An 18617-nucleotide genomic window follows, 5' to 3' on the forward strand; every position below is an offset into this window, starting at 1 on the left:
ACATTAATTTTTTTTAGATTAATTTTATTTATGATTTTAATCACATTGAAAAACAGCCAACAAGTAAAACGGCAGATTGGATATATATTCTTGACTCATATCGTCTTCAAATTTTGATATAATATAATAGACCACTGTGAAATATTATTATAATTTTTTAATTTGGAAATTTTTAAAATATTTTTTGTTTAAAATATGTTAGGTAAATACATTTTTTGTACACAAATTTTATTTTTGTAATTTATAAAAAAACGTTGTAACTCAAATATCAAATACAATTTTTAAAACATTCCATCCGATAATTTTCCTACTGTATACTATGGGTAAAAATATTTCAATTTAAAACCAAATTTGTAATAAACTTGTACTCTGTGCGCCTTGTGTAATAACAAAATCGAACTCAGCCAATTTAGTGACAGCTGTGCTCCTTACAATTGAATTGATTAAGCTGCTGTTGCTTCAGACATTTCTCTCACTCTCTTTCCTTTTGGCGACTTTTTCTGTCTCAACTTTGACTGTTGTATGTTGACATTTGATAACATAATCCTATAGCAATAGGAAATTAAATTAAAATTATTTATGAAGTCAACGCTGAGACGGACGAAAAAACAAGTAAGTGGGTTTATTCAATTGTAAGCAAGCGAAGTCACTGGCAATGAGGTCGACTAAAAAAGATGATAAATCATGTTAATCACAAAATGTATGTCAAAAAGAGTAGACGGAATACCACTACTGACGTTATACACTAGCGGTCAAATATCAGTGACCAAACAAACACCAATAACTAAATGTAGTTATCCTAATAAAATACATGTATGTATGTGGAATTATAGCAGTTTACAAAGACGCGAATTAATTAAATATTTATTTTGAAAAAAGCGGCACCGCCTTAATTTCGTTTTAGTTTTGCTGAATAATAATAATTATTAAAGCACATTTCTGTCAAAATTAGTGTGAACATTTTTAACCAACATAGTAAGCAATTTTTGTAAAACAATATACATATATATACACTATTTTAAATTAAAAAAAAAAAATTAAACTATAATCTTTCGTTTCCCGCATTAATATTTAAATAGTTAATTAGTTAAAAATTATTTATTATTTAAAAATACGTTAGCAACTCTAAAAATTTAATTACTGAATTTTTCTAATTACACTGGTTAACAACATTTTAATATTATTTGCAAATTAGTGTGTATTTTCTGAAACCTGGTGACTGAAGATTGCGTTTGACCGTTAGTGTATACTCGCCACGCACTCAAATTATGTGGACTCTGAAAAGTAAATCAGCGACCAAAAATATCCACATAAACTTTTTGTCAACAATTGTGCCCCGCTTGCTTAAACATGGTTTTCTTACTAGTATCTTTTTTTACTACAATTCTTCTTCTATGCTTACTTTCTCTTTGCCTTCACCTCAATCACTCATTTGTATGCTATTTGCGCTTCGGGGCTTTGGTCGACGATGCAGATTAGTCGGTTAGTTAGGGCGAACGAATATAAATTATTTGCTGACATCGCGAAAAGCATGCCACCAACAGTGCGGAGATCAGCTGGCGAGGAGTCAATTGTAAGGCATCAAATCTGGTAAAAAATTGCGTGTCTGAAATAATGCAGCGTCGCAGAAAATAAATAATTTGTATTGCAAATAAGTGTGGCTGTGAAAATTAGATAATAAAGAATTCTGTATGTAAATAAGAAATAGAAAGAGAGGAAAGTGAAGAATATATGTCAAGCTTATTAGATTTGCACCCAAGAGACTAATTTTCATAAATTCTACTCTCGCAATTTTATATTTGTCTGCGCTGAAGGTTGCGCTGTCAGCTTGTGTGCCGCGTTCACTGTAGTGGAAGGCTAATTGTAAGCGGTTTGCTAGCATAGATCTGAATTGTTCAAAAAGTAATTTCCGTTGCGAGTGCGTTCTTCATAGGAAATTTACAACTTCCTTATAGTTGACAGATTACACAAAGGTGCCTTAGCTGATTAACTATTCAGGATGGCAGGATCAGAAACGAGAGTGCAACACATTCTCGTAGAAATACACTCTTCGCGAAAGAGCCAAAGTCTCGAATATAATTCGAATGATGAAAAGATCGATTTTAAGGAAAGATCTGAAATCGAAAATATGTTTCTCATAAGTTTATCACCAAGTCTATTTTTTGATTGATTGAACGTCTAAGTGTTCAACATTACTTCTTTTTCGAAGTGATGTGTAAGCTAATATCAATACCTGATCCTGGAAAGCCTCTTAAGATTCGTTTCACTCGTCGTCTTCCTTGAATCGGCCGAGCAGATCTGGTTGAGTACACATACATATGTCATCTTCGTGATCAGTTGAGTTCTGCACGTTGGCATCAAAAAGTATGTAGGAACTCTACACAAGTTTGTCAAGAAAGTAACGCGACGTCTATCGTTAGAAATAAACCTATACATTTAACAGTATTTTCATTGAAAAAATTTTTTAAGTTATTGGTACAGAAGAAGTCTCGTCGAGAGTTTCCCGTCTTGTTTAAAGCAATCTTCTTATAGCGAAACTTTAAACTCCCTGGCAGACAAATATCAGGAACATGTACAAAATGCCCAACTTTTGGCAGTCTTCTATATGGGGTTCTTTCCTGATACTATGGTAAAGTTGGTCTACTAACAAGTTTTATCAAGCGCTTGAATAAGGATGGTGTGTGTGAAGATTTTTCTTGATCAGTCAGATGTAAAGAAGTCTATTATTGTTATAGTAAGCAGGGCGGGAGAAAAAAAATCTAAATACTTTTAATTTGATAAAATCCGAATTTGATAAAGTATTGGATCAACGCCCTACTGACAGCAATACTATTGGATTTTACTTTTCTTCCCTGCTTTGTAGCCATATTTTTGCTACACGGTTTGGTTCCGTCTGCCCCTGGTGTTTTTGCCTTCCTGGAGGTGAACTTAGCTTGAACTACCTTGCTAGTGCCAGCCCTTACACTTACTCCTTACAAATATTGCATTTTCTTGGAACAACTAGTTCCCTCCGGCTTTTTTACAGCAGTTGAATTACAGGAAATTCGGACTCCTTTAACACATTGAGTCCCAAGGGGTTTTGACGAAAACCAACTGGTGTAAAAGTAGAAAATATTCAGTTCTGCGCCAATCCCGGATGATTCTGTAGTTTATTTTGGATTTTATTACGGTTTTTGGAACGAAGTTCCTTACGGCAGGCTTGGAGAAGATAGAGATTTTGCTGCGGGACCTAACTGAAAAAAGTGATAGCAAAACCGTAAGAAAAAACCCGTAAGAAATAACCCGTAAGAAAAAGACTGTAAGATCGCTAGCTATAGCCTACCTTTAGGTTTTGCAAAATAATCAGGCATGAAAATCTGTAACATTATTGTGTATGCAAATTAGTTTTGAGTGAAGTGCGGCAGACTGCAAACTACATCTGTCAAATATTAAAATACAGACGTTCTTATGGACACTGTTATTTTGACAGCTGCACGACTACACGACAGTTGTCGTTCCCGCTAACTTGAATATTTCCTATATTTGCCGACGGCAGTAGGACGACAGTAGAGTTTTCTTAATACTTATCTGTACTTAAATAAAAACTAATCAGCGAAATTTGAGAAAAAATTAGGACAACCTACATAAAATTAAGCACAGTTTTTTTGGCAAATTGTATCGATTCTACATTATCCGAAGGAACTTCGTTCCTACCTGGTATCCCACGACACCACATTTCTTTTTTATTTTCTATTTCTGTTGAAGTTTTTAAGGTTTTTTCTTTGCGTCTAATATTGGAAATAGTTTCAAAAATTCTGTATTTGCTTAACATTGCAAACAATGTTTTTCAACTGATTAAAAATTTCTTTGTACGTCTTTCCATTTCTGACGAAGGTCAGAAATGTAACCAAGTAGGGCAGGTGTTCAGCTGCAGCTTTTTCTCATTAAAAACTTGAATAATACATTTTAATATATTTTAAACCACAACTTTGAAACACATCCTTACCAAAAATCAATAATATTATTAATAACAATTAGCACCTTGACTGAACTGAACGGTTGAAATGTTTCGCATTTAATTTACCTTCTATATCGTAACGCATTTACTATTTGGGAAAAAATTAAAAGAACTTCAACTGCACAACTACAAAACTGAGCGAATTTAGTAGTACATAGAGTAACACAAACAATGCAAGGCTTTTATGAATATAAATAACGGCATATCAAAACATTTAATCATTATACTCCTGAGCACCTGCATGCCTGTCAATGACAGCTGTGCCAAATGTCACATCAAAATAATTATGTATTAGTATATGCTTGTCTTTTTGAAGTACATAAAGTGGATGCGATGATTTTTACGACGAAGGAAATTATTTAAGAAAGAAGTTCCATTAATTTTTGTATACGAAATCTAATTTCTGGTGCCGAAACCTTCACATAATTGTCGATTATAAATAAATATAAATTATTCGAAGAGTTGACCGCAAACCACGTCCAGGAGCGCCATCAATATCAACTGATGATAAACACGTCAACAAAATAAAGGAATTGATGCTTGAGTTTTTTTTTGTCGCACGTTTCCTTACGACATGGCACTGCACGACGGCATTGCAATCGTAAAAATCGATGTCGTACGAAAATATGCGACGCGATTTTTTTTGCTATTTCTTATAATTTTTTTTTTCTTTCTACGCATTTTCCTTTACATTTAATTAAATTTTTTATTATATCTGTTTTTATTTTTTTTTTATTTTCTTTTATTTTTGTAGATTTGAATTAGAAAAATGGCGAAGCGAAACCTTAGAGATCGTGAAATACGTGAAGCGTTGGAAGGAAGTGATGATGATTGTGATTTTTCTTGCGATGACTTGATTGATGAAAACTGGCTACCAGAGGATTTGGTCACTGACTCTGATAATAACAATGATACAAATAACAGTGATAACATATATAACAGCGATACTGAAGACGACTGGGACATGGATGAGGACGAACAACAGCATTGTCAAACGTAGTCGATTCTTCCGAAACAATCAATTGGACTGAATTTAGTTCTCGTCAGAAAACTTTTACATTCACAGGGCGATCAGGCTTGCAACAGTCTTTTCCTTCAGATATTTCCTGTTTGGATGCATTTCTCCTATTTGTTGACAACGACGTTATTGAATTAATTGTATCAGAAACAAATAAGTATGCGGATGAATATGTAAATAAAAGTGCTGTTACCAGATTTTCTCGAAAAAAAAATTGGATACCAACAACAGATTTTGAAATGAAGAAGTTTCTTGGCCTTATGTTGTGGATGGGTTTGGTGAAGGTCGGGTGTTTAAAAGACTATTGGTCCAAAGAGGAGCTCTACAACTTTTCAATTCCGGGGAAAGTAATGTCACGCAATCGCTTTCATCTATTGCTTAGTTTCATGCACTTCTCAGACAATAACTCAATTATACCAGGTGATAGGCTTGGTAAAATAAAACCACCATAAGACATGCTACAAATGAGATACCAAAGAATTTACGTACCAGGTGAAAACATAGTAATTGATGAGACCCTTATTCCATGGCGAGGCAGACTATTATCCCGACAATATATACCAAATAAAGCTCATCCTTATGGTATAAAGCTTTTTAAGCTCTGCTCTACTGAAGGATTCACCTGGTCAGTGAAAATATACCCCGGAAAGTCATCAAGTGGATTGAAAGAAGTCGGTTTGGCTAAAACTGTTTGCGAGGATCTGATCATTGATTTGAAAGGTCAGGGTCGAACTTTATATGTAGACAACTTTAACACCAGCTATGAATTGGCTCGTTCAATGCTAGATCAAACAAGTAAGGAAGGGCTAAGTTCGGGTGTCACCGAACATTTTGTACTCTCGCATGATAAAGTGATAATCGAGATTTCATTATACGTCATTCACATATTTTTTAAATACCGCATTTGTGTAAAGTTTTATTCCGCTATCAATATTGGTTCCTAATGTATATACTCGTATTATACAGAGAAGGCATCAGATGGAATTCAAAATAGCGTTATATTGGAAGAAGGCGTGGTTGTGAACCGATTTCACCCATATTTCGTACATGTTATCAGGGTGTTAAGAAAATATTATATACCGAATTTCATTAAAATCGGTCTAGTAGTTCCTGAGATATAGTTTTTGGTCTATAAGTGGGCGAGGCCACGCCCATTTTCAATTTTTAAAAAAAGCCTGGGTGCAACTTCCTTCTGCAATTCCTTCCGTAAAATTTAGTGCTTCTGACGTTTTTTGTTAGTCGGTTAACGCACTTTAAGTGATTTTCAACATAACCTTTGTATGGGAGGTGGGCGTGGTTATTATCCGATTTCTTCCATTTTTGAACTGTATATAGAAATGCCTGAAGAAACCGACTGTGTAGAGTTTGGTTGACATAGTTATAGTAGTTTCCAAGATATGTATAAAAAACTTAAAAAGGGGCGGGCCACGCCCACTTTTCCAAAAAAATTACGTCTAAATATGCCTCTCCCTAATGCGATCCTTTGTGTCAAATTTCACTTTAATATCTTAATTTATAGCTTAGTTATGACACTTTATATGTTTTCGGCTTCCGCCATTTTGTGGGCGTGGCAGTGTGCCGATTTTGCCCATCTTCGAACTTAACCTTCTTATGGAGCCAGGAAATACGTGTACCAAGTTTCATCATGATATCTAAATTTTTACTCAAGTCACAGCTTGCACGGACGGACGAACAGACGGACGGACGGACAGACAGACATCCGTATTTCAACTCTACTTGTCACCCTGATCACTTTGGTATATATAACCCTATATCTGATTCTTTTAGTTTTAGGACTTACAAACAACCGTTATGTGAACAAAACTATAATACTCCCTTAGCAACTTTGTTGCGAGAGTATAAAAAGAGTAGATGAAAATAATAAAACCATCCAACGTGCTTGTGTTTTATGCTACGCTGAAGCAAAAAGAAAATTTAGTCGAAAGGAAGCAAGAAAGAATATCAAAAGGACAACTACACAATGCCCCAACACTCCCCAATTGTGTAATGATTACTTTCCAAAATATACACATCTAAAAAATTAATGTAAAAAATCAATGTAATTGAAGTTATCATGTCCTAATTTTAATTCTTCAATATCTTTTTTATACTTTTTTTCCGAAATATCGAATGAATTCCAATAAATTTTCAAAATTAAAAAGAACCTCCGAGTTTTTAACATAAAAACCGCAAAAATAAAGATATCTCTATGAAACTTGGACCAAAATTTAGGGCAAACATTAGGCCACTAGAAATACATTTAAACAAACCCTGTAGCGTCAACCAAAAACACATGACAATACCTAAGGCCAGACAATGCCTGTCGCACGAAAACATGTAGCCATGGCACTCAATGTGTTAATACTTTGTTATTGTTTAGATTCATATTTTTGACCCACGCAGTTGTGGTTACAGAGTTATGGAGGACCAGTCGGCATTCTTGGGAAAGGTTCAGCTAGGAATTTTTGGTTGTTCTAAACAGAAGCAAGAAAAAGACGAAAAATCTTTTGGGAGAAGAGATTTTGACTCAATACGATAGAGTATTTGCATTGGCTGAACAGTCGAATTAGCTACAAATAATTTAATATTTATTCATATTGGTAATTAAAAAATCCATCCATTATAAACCAGTTTTAAAACTTCATTGAAAATCAGGTTCATTTTGTTAATGAGCACCGTCAATGGCACTTTAACGTCTGATTTATTTTAATTGATATTACCTTTTCATCTTGGTCAAATTCACAGCAAGATTTCGCAGCAAACAAGAACTTTATTAATGAATTCGCTGCCAAAGCGGCGGTTGCACACAATAACACAACCAAAATATGAATAAATAATGAAACAACAAAAAAATTAATTGCAATAAAATACATATGACTACTAAATAGCCAATTGATGCCAGCAAAGTGAGAGCCAGATCGGTAGAGCATGGGCGGAGAGTGGCTAGTTTATTGAACAGTATTTAAATTAAAGTAAAATTTGGAAAATATGTACTATTTATTGTATTAAAAATTTTAATTTGAAGGTTTCGTCATATGATTTAAATAGAACATATTAGATGTGGAGAAGGTTCTAGGAAAGATTTTGTATGTCATGTTAATGCTCCAAGTCGTAGGTAAGGGAGAACCAGAGGTTCAACTCAACCCCGTGAATAACCTCGACCAATGAAGATTCTTCAAATAAACCTGGATAAGCGCTAGGTCGCCTATGCCGCGCTTCACCTCAAATTAGAGAGGATCGACTACGATGTGGCTTTAGTTCAAGAACCATGGATACCCTCTGGAGACATGGTATCTGGATTAAAACTATTATACTACAATACATACTTACCGAGTGCGAAAAAGAAGGTAAATATCTTTTCAGACAACCTGACCATATTCGTTATACAGGATGGCAAGGCTAAGACGTTTCTCCTTCGATACTATTACTTACGTAATATTGGTAAAGCGCCACCAATAGATCTTAGGAAGTTGGTAGCCGCGGTGGATGAAGCGAAAGAACGCCTGGCGGTAGGTGCAGATGCCAATGTTCGTAACACGGTATATGGCAGCGGAGATAGAAGGAAAGAGGTAAGTATTTACTTAATTTTATAATAATAAGTAATCTAGCTAAAGCTAAACGCGGGAGAAACCAAACTCTTTGTCCCTGCGGAACGTTCTTGATATAACACTGCATACTAGCAAAATAATCACTTTCGAGGATTGGGAGATGATTTGTACATCCTCATTTTCTGATAGCTATAAGACTTCAAGTGCATTCCTCAGCCTTCAATAGAAGTGTAACCTTCAGCACGAACTGGGTGCAGTAAGTATCAGTGTTATGACAAAATGTATGTAAAAACAAGTAAGGAAGGGCTAAGTTCGCGTGTCACCGAACATTTTATACTCTCGCATGATAAAGTGATAATCGAGATTTCATTATACGTCATTTACATATTTTTCAAATATCGTATTTTGTAAAGTTTTATTCCGCTATCATCATTGGTTCCTAATGTATATATTATACAGAGAAGGCATCAGATGGAATTCAAAATAGCGTTATATTGGAAGAAGGCGTGGTTGTGAACCGATTTCACCCATATTTCGTACATGTCATCAGGGTGTTAAGAAAATATTATATACCGAATTTCATTGAAATCGGTCGAGTAGTTCCTGAGATATGGTTTTTGGTCCATAAGTGGGCGACGCCACGCCCATTTTCAATTTTTAAAAAAGCCTGGGTGCAACTTCCTTCTGCAATTCCTTCCGTAAAATTTAGTGTTTCTGACGTTTTTTGTTAGTCGGTTAACGCACTTTTAGTGATTTTCAACATAACCTTTGTATGGGAGGTGGGCGTGGTTATTATCCGATTTCTTCCATTTTTGAACTGTATACAGAAATGCCCGAAGAAAACGACTCTGTAGAGTTTAGTTGACATAGCTATAGTAGTTTCTGAGATATGTACAAAAAACTTAGTAGGGGGCGGGGCCACGCCCACTTTTCCAAAAACATTATGTCCGAATATGCCCCTCCCTAATGCGATCCTTTGTACCAAATTTCACTTTAATATCTTTATTTATGGCTTAGTTATGACACTTTATAGGTTTTCGGTTTACGCCATTTTGTGGGCGTGGCAGTAGGCCGATTTTGCCCATCTTCGAACTTAACCTTCTTATGGAGCCAAGGAATACGTGTACCAAGTTTCATCATGATATCTCAATTTTTACTCAAGTTACAGCTTGCACGGACGGACGGACGGACAGACGGACGGACAGACAGACAGACATCCGGATTTCGACTCTACTCGTCACCCTGATCACTTTGGTATATATAACCCTATATCTGACTCTTTTAGTTTTAGGACTTACAAACAACCGTTATGTGAACAAAACTATAATACTCTCCTTAGCAACATTGTTGCGAGAGTATAAACATAAGGAAAAATTAAAAAAAAAACGTTAATTACTTTTTTATACTCTCGCAACAAAGTTGCTAAGGAGAGTATTATAGTTTTGTTCACATAACGGTTGTTTGTAAGTCCTAAAACTAAAAGAGTCAGATATAGGGTTATATATACCAAAGTGATCAGGGTGACGAGTAGAGTCGAAATCCGGATGTCCGTCTGTCCGTCCGTCTGTCCGTCCGTCCGTGCAAGCTGTAACTTGAGTAAAAATTGAGATATCATGATGAAACTTGGTAAACGTATTCCTTGGCTCCATAAGAAGGTCAAGTTCGAAGATGGGCAAAATCGTGCCCACTGCCACGCCCACAAAATGGCGGAAACCGAAAACCTATAAAGTGTCATAACTAAGCCATAAATAAAGATATTAAAGTGAAATTTGGCACAAGGGATCGCATTAGGAAGGGGCATATTTGGACGTAATTTTTTTGGAAAAGTGGGCGTGGCCCCGCCCCCTACTAAGTTTTTTATACGTATCTCGGAAACTACTACAGCTATGCCAACCAAGCTCTACAGAGTCGTTTTCTTCAGGCATTTCCATACACAGTTCAAAAATGGAAGAAATCGGATATTAACCACGCCCACCTCCCATACAAAGGTTATGTTGAAAATCACTAAAAGTGCGTTAACGGACTAACAAAAAACGTCAGAAACACTAAATTTTACGGAAGAAATTGAAGAAGGAAGCTGCACCCAGGCTTTTTTGAAAAATTGAAAGTGGGCGTGGCCTCGCCCACTTATGGACCAAAAACCATATCTCAGGAACTACTAGACCGATTTCAATGAAATTCGGTATATAATATTTTCTTAACACCCTGATGACATGTACGAAATATGGATGAAATCGGTTCACAACCACGCCTTCTTCCAATATAACGCTATTTTGAATTCCATCTGATGCCTTCTCTGTATAATATATAGTACATTAGGAACCAATGATGATAGCGGAATAAAACTTTACAAAAATACGGTATTTGAAAAATATGTAAATGACGTATAATGAAATCTCGATTATCACTTTATCATGCGAGAGTATAAAATGTTCGGTGACACCCGAACTTAGCCCTTCCTTACTTGTTATTTATCAACATGTTTTCATGATTCTAGTAAGGACGATAACCATTCACGTACTTTTTATACTCTCGCAACAATGTTGCTAAGGAGAGTATTATAGTTTTGTTCAGATAACGGTTGTTTGTAAGTCCTAAAACTAAAAGAGTCAGATATAGGGTTATATATACCAAAGTGATCAGGTTGACGAGTAGAGTCGAAATCCGGATGTCTGTCTGTCCGTCCGTCCGTCTGTCCGTCCGTCCGTGCAAGCTGTAACTTGAGTAAAAATTTAGATATCATGATGAAACTTGGTACACGTATTCCTTGGCTCCATAAGAAGGTTAAGTTCGAAGATGGGCAAAATCGGCCAACTGCCACGCCCACAAAATGGCGGAAACCGAAAACCTATAAAGTGTCATAACTAAGCCATAAATAAAGATATTAAAGTGAAATTTGGCACAAAGGATCGCATTAGGGAGGGGCATATTTGGACGCAATTGTTTTGGAAAAGTGGGCGTGGCCCCGCCCCTACTAAGTTTTTTGTACATATCTCGGAAACTACTATAGCTATGTCAACCAAAGTCTACAAAGTCGTTTTCTTCAGGCATTTCCATATACAGTTCAAAAATGGAAGAAATCGGATAATAACCACGCCCACCTCCCATACAAAGGTTATGTTCAAAATCACTAAAAGTGCGTTAACCGACTAACAAAAAACGTTAGAAACACTAAATTTTACGGAAGAAGTGGCAGAAGGAAGCTGCACCCAGCCTTTTTCTAAAAATTGAAAATGGGCGTGGCACCGCCCACTTATAGACCAAGAACCATATCTCAGGAGCTACTAGACCGATTTCAATGAAATTCGGTATATAATATTTTCTTAACACCCTGATGACATGTACGAAATATGGGTGAAATCGGTTCACAACCACGCCTTCTTCCAATATAACGCTATATCGAATTCTATCTGATGCCTTCTCTGTATAATATATGTATTTATTAGGAACCAATGATGATAGCGGAATAAAACTTTACAAAAATACGGTATTTGAAAAATATATAAATGACGTATAATGAAATCTCGATTATCACTTTATCATGCGAGAGTATAAAATGTTCGGTGACACCCGAACTTAACCCTTCCTTACTTGTTAAGAATAAATTCGGTTTTAGTGCTTCAGATGATCCAAAGATGAGAAATCGCGTCCGCCAGTGAAAAGTGGTTTAAATATTCGGTTATAGTTTCTTAGTCTCTAGACCATTGACAATAATTTTTATACTCTCGCAACAATGTTGCTAAGGAGAGTATTATAGTTTTGTTCACATAACGGTTGTTTGTAAGTCCTAAAACTAAAAGAGTCAGATATAGGGTTATATATACCAAAGTGATCAGGGTGACGAGTAGAGTCGAAATCCGGATGTCTGTCCGTCCGTCCGTCCGTCTGTCCGTGCAAGCTGTAACTTGAGTAAAAATTGAGATATCATGATGAAACTTGGTACACGTATTCCTTGGCTCCATAAGAAGGTTAAGTTCGAAGATGGGCAAAATCGGCTAACTGCCACGCCCACAAAATGACGGAAACCAAAAACCTATAAAGTGTCATAACTAAGCCATAAATAAAGATATTAAAGTGAAATTTGGCACAAAGGATCGCATTAGGGAGGGGCATATTTGGACGTAATTTTTTTGGAAAAGTGGGCGTGGCCCCGCCCCCTACTTAGTTTTTTTTACATATCTCGGAAACTACTATAGCTATGTCAACCAAACTCTACACAGTCGTTTTCTTCAGGCATTTCCATATACAGTTCAAACATGGAAGAAATCGGATAATAACCACGCCTACCTCCCATACAAAGGTTATGTTGAAAATCACTAAAAGTGCGTTAACCGACTAACAAAAAACGTCAGAAACACTAAATTTTACGGAAGAAGTGGCAGAAGGAAGCTGCACCCAGGCTTTTTTTAAAAATTGAAAATGGGCGTGGCCTCGCCCACTTATGGACCAAAAACCATATCTCAGGCCGCAGTATATAATATTTTCTTAACACCCTGATGACATGTACGAAATATGGGTGAAATCGGTTCACAAGCACACCTTCTTCCAATATAACGCTATTTTGAATTCCATCTGATGCGTTTTCTGTATAATACGAGTATATATGTATGTACATTAGGAACCAATGATGATAGCGGAATAAAACTTTACACAAATACGGTATTTGAAAAATATGTAAATGACTGATAATGAAATCTCGATTATCACTTTATCATGCGAGAGTATAAAATGTTCGGTGACACCCGAACTTAGCTCTTCCTTACTTTTTTATATATTTATATAGATTTTAGTACAAACTTAACTTACTTACACCACTCTTTGTTTCAAAATATGAGTAAAAACTATAATAGCCGTGTTTTATTTGACCATCACAAGCTAATAGCTACTAAATCATGGACAAATAAAACGCACTTAGCTTATTCCATATATTCGCTTAAAAATGAATTGGGTTGGTAATGGCGAAAAGAACAATCAGCTGATAATAATAATACCCAACAATTACCCTCTTCCCGCCCAACCGACGCGAGAGGCGCTGCTCAGCTACAGAAATAACAAGTAAGGAAGGGCTAAGTTCGGGTGTCACCGAACATTTTATACTCTCGCATGATAAAGTGATAATCGAGATTTCATTATCAGTCATTTACATATTTTTCAAATCCCGTATTTGTGTAAAGTTTTATTCCGCTATCATCATTGGTTCCTAATGTGTATATTATACAGAGAAGGCATCAGATGGAATTCAAAATAGCGTTATATTGGAAGAAGGCGTGGTTATTCACCGATTTCACCCATATTGTTCAGGGTGTTAAGAAAATAGTATATGCCGAATTTCATTGAAATCGGTAGATTTCAATTTTTAAAAAAAGCCTGGGTGGAACTTCCTTCTGCAACTCCTTCCGTAAAATTTAGTGTTTCTGACGTTTTTTGTTTGTCGGTTAACGCACTTTTAGTGATTTTTAACATAACCTTTGTATGGGAGGTGGGCGTGGTTATTATCCGATTTCTTGCATTTTTGAACTGTATATGGAAATGCCTGAAGGAAACGACTCCATAGAGTTTGGTTGACATAGCTATGTTAGTTTCCGAGATATGTACAAAAAACTTAGTAGGGGGCGGGGCCACGCCCACTTTTCCAAAAACATTATGTCCGAATATGCCCCTCCCTAATGCGATCCTTTGTGTCAAATTTCACTTTAATATCTTTATTTATGGCTTAGTTATGACACTTTATAGGTTTTCGGTTTCCGCCAATTTGTGGGCGTGGCAGTGGGCCGATTTTGCCCATCTTCGAACTTAACCTTCTTATGGAACCAAGGAATACGTGTACCAAGTTTCGTCATGATATCTAAATTTTTACTAAAGTTACAGCTTGCACGGACGGACGGACAGACTGACATCCGGATTTCAACTCTACTCGTCACCCTGATGACTTTGGTATATATAACCCTATATCTGACTCTTTTAGTTTTAGGACTTACAAACTTACTCTCCTTAGCAACTTTGTTGCGAGAGTATAAAAATTTCAACAGCCAAAAGTTTATAATTTTTAAATGTTACTTGTTAAGAGTAGATAAAATAATTTTTTTAATGGTAAAGAGTGAGTCTGTTAGATCAAATGTGCTGGAATGAGAATTGAAATCATGACATATACGGCGGAATGGTTCGTTTAACTCAAAATTTGTTCCAGAAAATTTTAAAGTAAGGGTCTAAACTGCCTGGTAGAGCGAGCGGGAACGTTAAAATTAATATCAGATAAGAGAGATGTGGTACAGACTGACCCATTTATGAGTTTAACTAGAAATATTACACCAAGCATCTCCCTACGACTAGCGAGTATCGGAGTTTTATAAGTTTTAAACGGTTAGTGTAAGGGGGAAGATTTAAACAAGGATCCCAGTGCAAATGATTTAATGCAAAAAGTAAAAATTGTGTTTGAACGGGCTATATCTTATCAGAATGGACTTGGTAACTAGGGTTCGAAACCACTGATGCATACTCTAATATAGGCCTCACCAGAGATGTAAAAAGAATTTTTGTGGTAAGCGGATCTCTAAATTCTTTAGACCAACGTTTGACTAAACTAATAGCGCCTTTAACCGTGGAAGATGCGTGAAGATTAAAATTGAGTTTGGGGTCCATAGTTACTCCCAGATCAACAAAACTGCATACTTGCTCCAACCTACAATTTTGTATTGCGTATGAAGATCTACGTGAAAACAATGGCATGTCGTTTCTATCACACCAAGAAACTAGGTTGTTTAATTCTGTTTGCAACTGACATCTTTCACTGTTTGAAGCATATATTTAAAAAGTTTTACATCGTCAGCATATAATAAAACTTTTGAAAATTAACAACAGATGATATGTCATTAATAAATTACAAGAACAGAATTGGACCAAGATGGCTGCCTTGAAGAACGCCTGAAGGAACACTGATTATGTCAGAAAAAGTATCGTTAAATATGATTTGTTGAATTCTATTACTAAGATAAGAATCAACCCATTTTAGAAATATTGGTTGAAAACCAAGAGGATCAAGTTTATTCAAAAGAATTGAATGGGATACTTTATCAAATACAATTTAGTTAGCAATTACAAATTTGTAAACGGAATATTAATATGCTATACAAATATTTATGTATATTTCTCGGTTTGCCAACTACTTTTTTTTGGGAAAAACCTTGCCATTGTGAATGAAAAAAAGGTATGAACTGGCAATGCCTCTAGTTCAATATTCAAGCTATGAAAGCTTATGACAAGCCAACATAATTATGTTGGCTAAGCCTTCCATATAAAATAAGCTAATAGCTTAATTTGTTGGTCAAATGTAACACTCCTAATAACAACAATAAAGAATCAAGGAACTCAGGATTTTCTTCTCAGAAAAGGGCTGTGTTTGTAACGAGTTCGAAAAAAGCCAGTGCACAGGAGCGAAGCTTGGTCTTGAAGCAAGACCTGGCACACCTGGCACTAATGCTGCAGCTGAAGCTAAACTTCCATAGTTTCGAGAAGGCAACAGCACCAGCGGCAGACGGAACTAAATCCTGCAACAAAAGTATGACTGCAAAGGAGGGAGAGAATGGAGATGCCAAGAGTGTTGCTGCTAGTAATGCGTCAACTTTTACAGTCAATGCCCCAGCGAAGCGGCGCAGCTTCAAAATACAACGAATTAGTAGCTAAGAAAGGAGCTCCAGGAGTCCACTGATTGTGCGAAATCGGTTCTAGCTTGAACCGCCAGCAGCGACAGCGGCAAAGGGCAGCTGAAAAGGTTAAACCGTCAGCCAAAGCTGCGCTGACGAGCGTGACGCTGGAAGTGTTATTAAGTATGCCGGATGGTACCAGAGCCAAAACTAAATTAAAGGATGTGACGATGAGGGATCAGTCCAACTTTACCAACTGTACCATCGCAGCGGACCAGATAATTCAGTTCATGAGAGCCTGCAACCCAATTCTTCCAATAAATTAGGAACGTACTTAAAGCTGAAGCATCAGTCTTATTTAGACTTCCTAAAGTGACCTTAGTTTAGATAGAATGTGGAAGAGATGTTAATGTAAATGATGTGCCAAGTTTGATTTCGAGGCTCAAAGGTTTTTGTTCACTTCCTTTTTTTAGCTGCTCGAACCACTGTGCCCACTAGCATTCATCTGTTCGTCATATGTCATTTAGTTTCAATTAACTTAATGGACATTAACTGCGCAATGTATTAAATTGGTTGTGGAATATTTTGTGAATTTTTGTTGCATTTAATTTGTTTCTTAATTCAAATGCATAATGAAAATTTACTAATGGTAGATTAAACAATCGGTTGTTGATTGTTGTTTGCGTTTTTACATAGAAAAACATGTGAATTTCTGCTTGAATCATGCAAGGGAGCTTAAAAAAACTCATGTAAAATAATATTACTTTTAATGTTAACAAATATATCTATATCACCTGAAGCAGTATTTATTCTCGAAAATATTGCATAACAGTTGTGTTCACCTAACGGAACTTCGTATTACCAATTACATTGATATTATTAATTTTATTATTATTGTATATGTCGGAACGCTAGTACTTGTGTTTTGTATGTCAGTGTACACGCGTATGACGGAGTGCTAATATTTTAAAGGAAACAAATGTACCAAAGCGTCTTTTTAGCATAGCAGCAGAAATAGGGAAATTGTTTCTAAGTGAGGTCTGATCGTATTCTACGAACAGAAAGAAGAGAGGCAGGTGCTTTAGTAATAAAAATTATAAAGTGAACTTATTATTCTATAGTTAAATAAAAGTGTAAAGTGTTTAAAATCCTCGACATATATAAAATTTATCAAGGAGACGAGAAAATAGCTTGTTGAAACCTGTTAGGAGTTAGGGGTTAAATCAGCTAAAGCTGGGGCGAAAGCGTAATCGAGGTCAAGCTGGGCGAAATCGGTCTTCAACGACGCCCGCTTAAAATACACGTTTCCGGATTATTTCCAAGCAAACGATTTCAAGTCAACAGCTGCCGAATATTATATTACCTATGGTCCACGAAAGACTTTATTTCAAAAATATCGGTTATTTTTTATTTAAATTAATGAAGAAAGTGGAGAACTTATAATAATACTCTCTACCCGGGAAAACTGCCGCAACCTAGCAAGACACAGCCGATGACACCATAACACTACACAACACCAACACAACTCACCTCACCTGTACACCAACCTACTAAACAAACAGGATGGACAACGGGATAACAGACTCAACTCGTCACACACTCATCGCTGATACACATTCGCTTTATACGTTCGATCATACGCGGCGCCACGTAAATCTCTCCTGCGATCCCTCATCAGTCGGGTATGCAACTTATGTCCACCCCGCTCCGTACTCCTACATACCTTCGTCGTTCAAATATAATTTATTATTTTTTATAAATTAAATTGCATTAAATGATTGTGAACACATTATACTATACCATTAAATGATTGTACATTTTAACCCGTGCGTATTTTTATTAAAGAATTTTTAAAGTGGTTAATACTTTCTGTGCACATTTGGGCAGCAAATTAAACACCACCTACTTCGAATATCTAAGTTAAATAATTTTACGAAGAAAAAGAATTTTTAAAAAATGAGAAAATTAATTTTACAAAGAAAATTAATTATTACAAAATGAGTATAAAATCAAAGGGCTTGAAAACTTACAGTGTAAACCTTGCGTCCTTTCGCCGTCTTTATGAGAGTTGTGAGTTGAAAAAAATTATACTCATATGTGTTTAGTGAACAATTGTTTTTTTCTGTACGTCATACTTTTAAATTGATTTTTTTCTGATTCGAATTTTTTTTACAAATTTCTTTTGTTTGGTTTTTTTTTTTTAATTTTGTCTGAAATTTTGTTTCTTTGAACTATTGTATATTATATTTTTTTGGCGTGAGATTTTTCTCACATGCAGATGTAGTATGTATTTTCATTATTATTTATCGCTTACTTTTGCTGCGTGATATTTATTCAATTTGGTTTCGGTTTTTGCTTTTGTCGCACCGCAATTGCGTGAAAATACTGGTTTTCCGCTTAAAATCCCGGCGCGC

General features: G+C 35.8%; 1 long non-coding RNA gene across 1 annotated transcript; it reads right to left on the reverse strand.

The window, feature by feature from the left end:
- Positions 1 to 302: 302 nt before the first annotated feature.
- Positions 303 to 18075, reverse strand: LOC126754718 (uncharacterized). Its single transcript, XR_007666400.1, has 3 exons — positions 18004 to 18075; positions 1403 to 1606; positions 303 to 546 (listed from the first exon to the last, which is right to left on the reverse strand). It is a non-coding gene; the product is annotated as an uncharacterized LOC126754718 (long non-coding RNA).
- Positions 18076 to 18617: the final 542 nt, after the last annotated feature.

The sequence above is a fragment of the Bactrocera neohumeralis genome, chromosome 4, assembly GCF_024586455.1.
Source record: "Bactrocera neohumeralis isolate Rockhampton chromosome 4, APGP_CSIRO_Bneo_wtdbg2-racon-allhic-juicebox.fasta_v2, whole genome shotgun sequence".
In the NCBI taxonomy this organism is placed as follows: domain Eukaryota; kingdom Metazoa; phylum Arthropoda; class Insecta; order Diptera; family Tephritidae; genus Bactrocera; species Bactrocera neohumeralis.